The 7,905-nt window shown below is 36.7% G+C and overlaps 1 pseudogene; it reads left to right on the top strand.

Annotated features, from left to right (window-relative positions):
- LOC108367938 (uncharacterized) overlaps positions 1 to 812 on the top strand; it is a 56,847-nt pseudogene extending 56,035 nt beyond the window's left edge.
- Positions 813 to 7,905: the final 7,093 nt, after the last annotated feature.

The raw sequence follows: 7,905 nt of genomic DNA, 5'->3' as shown, positions 1-7,905 counted from the left end.
CCTATAGCACTGATTGTTAAGATACCAGTTTTTGCCATATATCTCCTTTATGTACGAAACTAAACCCAATAAATTGTGTTACCGGTTTACATACCGATCACATAGCGGTGAAAATCACTTAGATTGGTGTCATATAAAGTATATCTTCCATACCTCTAATTGTTTAGATGCGATTTTTTATATAAGTATGTAACTCCTCTATCGATGTATGCAGATGTATTCAAAAGCAGTAATCTTTCAAAGTAAAATTTGCAGATGTTCATGAAAGGTATGAAGCCTTCGGCATAGCCGAAGACACCGCTGCTCTTACTTGTTTTTTTTTTGTTTTTGTTTTTTGTGCGCGCTCTGCCTGAAAGCTCCAATTTCTGAACTTGGCTACATTCACTCTGGCATTCCTTTATACATACATACATACATACATATTCGCACATAATTTAAACATACATATGTACATATGTATGTATGTACAACAAAAATTTACATACATAATTATATACAATATTAATGCTCTCTCTCATTTTTCATGTGCTTGCCCATCACGTGCAACTCATGTCTCAACAGGTTTCGGTCACGAACACTTCTGGACTTCTGGCACTGACTTGGCCGATGAGGGCATCTTCTTTTGGATGGCCAACGGTAGACCCATAACATTCACGAATTGGAATGCCGGCGAACCGAATAATTTCCGTTACGAGAATGGAGAGGAGGAGAATTGCTTGGAGTTGTGGAATCGCGATGGCAAGGGGCTGAAATGGAACGATTCACCGTGCAGTTTTGAGACGTATTTTGTGTGCGAAGTACAAGCGAATTAACGACAAGGGTGTTGAGTGAGTGGCGCACAAAACCAAAAAAAAAAAAAAACGTTAAAATGACAACAATGAAATGGAAAATATTAAGCAAAAAATAGCGAACTGAAGAGGAAAATTTATGTTTTTGTGTTTAGTTTTTTTTTTGTAGTTGTTTTTGGCTAACGCAAACGTCGTACTGTGTTCTGTTTTGGAAAAATGGGACAAAATCAAATATCTCGAGAAGGAGCAGAGAGGCAGCGTAATAAATGTAACCTTTTTTAGATGGAGAATTCAGAAAAATTTGCTCGTTGGATTAAAAAATTACCTTGACCGTCAAAGATTAAGGACTTAAATTTTCGGTTTTTTTTTGCGGAATCTAACAATGAACCTTTTGAAAAATTTTAAATACATAGTTTTGCAAGGAGTTCATTTGCATAGTCGCAAGTACCGAGAAGGGCGTTTTTAGATTTTTTTAAAAACATCACTACAAGCTATTTTTGGTTAAAAGCAGACAAAGGGATTCAAAAATTTACTTTCATTGAGTGAAACACTTAATTAACTTGACCGCAAAATCGACCCTTAAAGATAAAAAACTTTTTGAGTGACCCAAAATAGCATTTAATGTACTTTTTAAAAACAATTTTAAAAGAAAAAATTAGTAAAAAGTAAAAAATTTAATTAAATTAAATTAAAAAAATATTAAAATTTTTTTTTTTAAATTAGTAAAAAGTTCATTGCATGCTGGTTTCGGATCAAAGAAAAGTAGAAATTGAAAACCTCCCATTTTTGAAGGTCATTTTAAAAATCAAGGCAATTCTTTTGTCTAACGAATTTATTTTTCCCGAATTCCCCATCTCAAAAGCTTTAAAATGCCGTTTTAATTTTGCGTTATCTCTTCTGGTCTTCGAGATATTTGATTTTGTCCCTTTTTTCAAAATGTGGCCATAGTGCGCCGCCACATAAATATTTATTGTATTGGAAAATTTCGTTCTCTCATAAGCCACGGACGGTATTTTATTGGTGATTAGGCGCACTTGCAGCACGCAAATGAACGTTAAGTACGTACTCTATTCTAAGCAATGCGCAATAAATCACATCAATCACAGGAGAAGGCAATATTTTTTTATTATTTCTTTTAGTGTAATTTTTTTATTTTTTTGGTTTTATTTTTTTTCTTTAAGCGCGAAATTTCCATTTTTCCCTAATTTATGGCAATTATCTGCGCGCAAATTTGCTTGCCGGCACGAAAATTCTGTATCGTCGCGCAATCAGCCGTACGCCACCACTCCAAAACGTGGAATTTCTTATTGCACATTACGTATACGCACCCGTGGCGCACGACCGATGACGTGACGCTGACACGCTTGTGTGTGCGTGCCGGAGCATAGATATCGTGTTCGTCGTAGCAAGTAGAAGGCATACGTAGATTTATGAATATTTAAATAGGTGTTAGAGTGGTGAAGCAGACATAATTTTCATCGCTATGAAATGAGAAAAAAAAGAAGAAAAAGGAAAAACGTTTGTTACTCATACGACCCGTACACCCTCGATTTATTGTCATGCGTAAGCCTAACTTGTATTAGCTCCCGAAAAAAAATAAAAATAAAAATAAAAATAAAAATAAGGTAACAGGTAATCGCGATATACATACATGCACTGCCTTAGCATTATCTAAATATGTACGTACGTATATGTAAGTAATGTATAAATTATTTTCGTTTAGTTAGCGTCCTTTTAACTTATGCCTATTGTAATTACTTGTATGTAGATATGTATAAATGTGTAAGCTTAAAGACTTAAATGTAAAAAGCTGCATCTAAACTAAGTATATCTATCTATCTATAGCAAAAGCAATTCAAATCACAACACAATGAAGATAAAATATGTATTTTTATGTACTTATGTAAATTTTTAATTTAAGCAGGAAAGAATAAACGAGAAAAAAGTAAAACGTAAAGGAATTCTTATGTATTGCCACACATTTCACTTTCATTCGCTCCAATTTCAATTTCAATACAATTTGAAGAAATTAAACTCAATTTGCATAAGCCGCAACGAAATTTCAATTAGAAAAGTTTTTCGGCAACAGGCAGACAGGAAAAATTGTTACGCTTGAAAGCGCAACAAACTCGGCGTGGGCATGTACCGAAAAGCAACAACAGCAAAGTAAATGGAAAGGTTTTACAAAAGCAATATGCAAAAGTGGTATGGAGGAGGCATGAAATAGACTCTGTCGCCCAGCTGTTGCAGGTAAAAATGTAGATTGGTATGCTAAGCATTGTAACCGCAAGTGCTGAGGTAAACTGAAAAAAAAGTGTNAAAACTTTCTGCGACATTTACATAACAATATGTTGGTCGTTTGCTGGGTAGAACTTCATACTGCAGATAAAGGGGGTTTTGAGTTAAGTATGCATATTCAATACTTCGGGGCACTTTGGGTTCAGAGCATACACAGAGCCACAGCAGCATCATCTCTCGAAGTTCTCGTAATTCATGGATGGCAAAATGGTGTAAGTACGACTAAGCACATGACGCTCATATAAACGGACAGCTAAACTATAAAACGAAGAATGATGTAAGAGCTGCTATGGACTTGGGATTAGAAGATTTTTGAGGCTGCCAGAGCAGTGAATTTTTTTTCAGTAAAACTAACGGCGGAAAAGATAGCAACGTCACTTTGAGACTGCGGCAATTACCCGGCTGGGGGGAGCTACTCACAGTGGCCACACCGCAATTCGAAAGGGCATTAACCTATCGTGCAGGGACTACTTTGTACCAAGCCTAAATTTTACTAAGATACATATGTAAGATATCTTAACTAGATAGGGAATTTAGTTTAACACACATTTAGTTCTACACTGATGGTTCAAAACGAGAGAACTTCCACCCTGGGCAGACTTCTCAACATAGTCGGGGTTGAAATATCTTATCGCCTACCCGGCTTATACAGGGTCCTTAAAGCTGAAGTGGCTGGAATATAGTAGCAGGTTGAACACTTACGAACAGTCGAAATCACATGTAATAGCATCTTCTCAGGCAGTCAAGCGGAACTCAAAGCACTATACTGGTCACATGCAACTCTTAAACTAAAGCAGACTGCCGCAGATCCCTTAACGGGATGGTTGAGCAGTTTCTTCTTCACTTTGTATGGCTGCCAGGGCATCGAATCTAACCAGACAGCGAAAAGGCAGCCGTTGGCCTGCTAAAAAGACACATTTCCATCGGAAACCACGCGGATAGGTGCGGGATCCCCGTAATAACTTTTTCCGAAGAGCAAAAGAGCCAGAAACTTTCGGCACTTGTTATCATCGTACAGTTTCCTAAGTAAAAACACTGTCAGCTCTTTACTTTTACAATTTCTTTCATTTCTATTAGAATTTATTCAAAATACAGCAACACACTGAACCAAAAACACCAATACACCTAATGTAACGCAACCTATTGACATTTGAAATTATGTTAGACCTACATATATATCATGGATAAATTGAATATTCAACTTCCTTACTAAATCGACGGATTTCGCACCACAGTGGCTGGTTTGTAAAATTGAAGAATTGAGATCTTTATGTGGCTTCTTGGACATCTAGGAGTCTATTGATAATGCTGCCGATGAATCTATTTCATTATTTATTTATTATTTGAGTCTCGACTGTCGAGTAGATCGATACCTTTGTTCGTGAGCATGATATATGTATTTGAGAAAAGTACCGGGACGTTTTTACAGCGCTTTTTGGTAAGCATCGCTACGAGAAAACACGGCATGTTTCACATGTTTTGAGTGCAATTCTGCATTATCAAACTGTTGTGCCAAGGAGTGCATCCGCATAAACTCGCAAAAGGCTATTCTGGTACCGTTTACAAGAAGGTATAAGCCGAACATTTGTTTAGCGATCCTTGGATAGACAGAGTTTGAATAATCTGACAAAGAAAACTACCTCAAAAGTACCCTCGATGAAAGACTAAGTTGGAGCTGGCATATGGGCATACCTCTTATTAAAGCTACCCGAGCCATGTGGCCCTGTAGATGACCTCTTTGCCGGACAACAGGTCTGAACTCTATATTTAGAGAATGGCTATACCGCATAGTTGTCATTCCGGTTGTTAGGTACTTATGACTCCATATGCTGGTGACCGGAAACATTGCAAAACAAACTTCAAAGATATTTTTATCCAAACAGCAGCAGTCGATGAATTTGTAAATGAAAATATCTTCCTTCTTCCTACACTACGCTAATGTAAGTTAAAACTCTATCCAAGCACGCATACACTAACTTCCCCCTTTAATTCGTCGCTCACTTTTATTCATGTTCTACGTCTCCCCGTCTCTCCGTTTTCTATTTTTTACTTTCACTTGCATACAATTCATTCATATCCTTTACCTTTACATGCAGTCCGCCCTAAATGTCCACACTTATCCAATAACAACTTGCTGCTTACATCCGTTACCGGCACAATTACACAAAAGCCGTTTCGGTTGAGAGGCAAACGGCTGGGATAAACACGTTTTTAATCTACCAAACAATGAGCATAAAGCACCTCAAAACATCAGTCTGCTGACCCATAGCAACAACGTCCATAACCATAACAACTACATACATATGTATGTAAGCAAACATTGCAACAATAATAAAAATGTCTGCCCTGCGAACACTTACCGCACCTCTGGGTCATGCGCGCCCTTTTGGACTCTCACCACTATGAAGATTACTATGTATGTATGTATTTCGCTTGTCTACTTGGTGTTGGTGCTTAGGCAGCAGACGGTGGGAGCAGCGGGTAGAGCAACTCTCAAAAATGTGTCGAATGACAGTTGACGTCTCGAAAATGTTAATCCCCTATAATGAATGCCATGCACATTTCAGCTAAGGATCAGCCGAAATACATTTACTCATATCAACTAAGGATGTATGTACATACAACCACCGACAGGCACACACACAAACACCTTAGGTATTTCGCTAGGTAAGCGCATATATATATATATTTTGAAAGTTACATACTTACAGCCGAAAGACAAACTAGAGCAGCAAAAGTACTACCACCTCTGTCGTCTCCAACGCAGCAGCAGTCGTGGTTACTGGCATAGCAAAGCATGTGTCCGCACACAAAAAGTTTGCGACTCTTTTAGGCAGTATTCCATATACTAACTAATGCATGAAAATCCTAACCTCAAAAAAATCACCCGTTACAACTTACTTTGTAATTTTCCTTTTTAACTTATTTTCATTTGCTTGATTTTGTGCTTGTAAAAAAGTATGTTGAAGCAAACTGACAGCTCAGCGTCAACTTGGAGCTACCAAACATAAGAAAACATTGCATTGAATTAGCGGGCAACATTTAAATTGGAGACTTCCTTGGTATGTATATATATATATCTATGTACATCAGATATGTTAATCCCGAGATTCCGGTCTTTTTAAGGCTCCAAAAATCCCGGGATTCTTGACAAATAATCCCGGAATTTTCGGCATTTGTAATTTGCACTGATGACAATAATAGAAACTCCTTTTCTTGACCAGTATTGGCTATATTTCTGTTTTTATTTAATAATTAATATTTTTTTTATAAATGTCTAGCTCATTATACATATAACACCGGGCGATCTTAAATTTTAAACACAAATATCAATATATTCGCGAAACCGTGGGCCAAATATAGTAAAGTTGCGTTTTTAGTTTTTCACTCTGACGTCAGTAATTCAAAAATGATTTAAAAAATTGAGGCAAGTGTGCTTAGAGAAGAAGTATGGGTATCAAATTAAAGAGGAAATGTTGTAAAATTTAAACAGATTCAATTTTTTGGTTCGGAAGGACTGGTAAGTATTAGCAATATCCTTTTAAAGTATTATCCTTGAAATTTCGCCATATTTGTTTTAGAAAAAAATGTATGTTAAGGACTTATATAAACTCGACAACATCCGCGAATTTCATCCTTCTAACTTTATCTGATCAAAAAATTACCTATTCGTCCTTATGAATCCAAAAAATTTGAATATTTGCAAATTCTAAAGAAATTTCCTCTTGCATTTGGTACCCATATTTTTATTCTACATTGCATTGAATTTTTTTAAACAATTGTTGTAATTAATCATATCTTTGAAATTACAAGGTCCTTTAAAATAAATTCTGACGTCAGAGATAAAAAAAAATTAAAAACGCCACTTTAAATAAAAAAGTGGGTTTTAAACTCATTTATTTATTATTTATTTTATGGTAGACCCGGGATCCCGGGACTGTGATAACGACATCCTGAAAATCTCGGGATCGGAAAAAGCTGAAAAAATGAACATCCCTAATGTACATACATATGTACATATGTAAGTCGCCGTGCTTTTGTTCTTGTGCGTATGCTCTCAACCTACGATGTCGCAGTGCGCATGTCCTATTTTATATACAACAACAAAAATCGTAAAGCGCTTGGAAGAGAAATATTCTCGGCGATTGGAAACAGTGGAACCATGAACAAGGTCGTGAGGATAAAAATTTGTTTAGCAAAAAATAATGGTGGAAATAATAGACGTCTACTAATGACATTTTTTTATCCTTAATCAGTCCTCGTTCAAAGCCTTTTAAAATTTGTCACCAATTTTTTAACTTGTAAAATTGTTTATATCTAAGTTATGTAAGCACACATGCAGCTACCTAATAAGAATAGATTTGGGTAGGCGATGAACCCACGTAATTTTCGCCTTTCGTCAAACAATTCAGGGACTGCGTATGTACATCGTATAGCCGAATTAGCATCGATCCCAATAATTCCTGCTATAATCTACAAAACAAGCTTTATCAATGCACCAGACACCGCGCTGGTATGTAGGCAAAAAATGACCTATGTATATATGTATATTCAACGGGTCTCTAGTACACAGGACCGCACTCAGTTGTGGTCAAAACAGTCAATAATACTTCGGTAAGTCAATATTTGTGGCCGCTGTGGTGGGCAGGACCTGGGTTCGAGCCCAATTTCCGACCATCATCAAAAAGTAAAATATAGAAAAGCCTTTTTCTAATAGCGGCCGCCCCTCGTCAGCCAATGGCAAAACTTCCGTGTGTATTTCTGCCATGGAAAACAGCTTTTCATCAAAATGAAATCGCCGTTTCGGAGTCTGTGTAAA

Source organism: Rhagoletis zephyria, unplaced genomic scaffold, assembly GCF_001687245.7.
Source record: "Rhagoletis zephyria isolate East Lansing unplaced genomic scaffold, Rhagoletis_zephyria_1.1 Rzeph_scaffold_02869, whole genome shotgun sequence".
Taxonomy (NCBI): domain Eukaryota; kingdom Metazoa; phylum Arthropoda; class Insecta; order Diptera; family Tephritidae; genus Rhagoletis; species Rhagoletis zephyria.
This window is presented reverse-complemented; position numbering and strand designations above follow the sequence as displayed.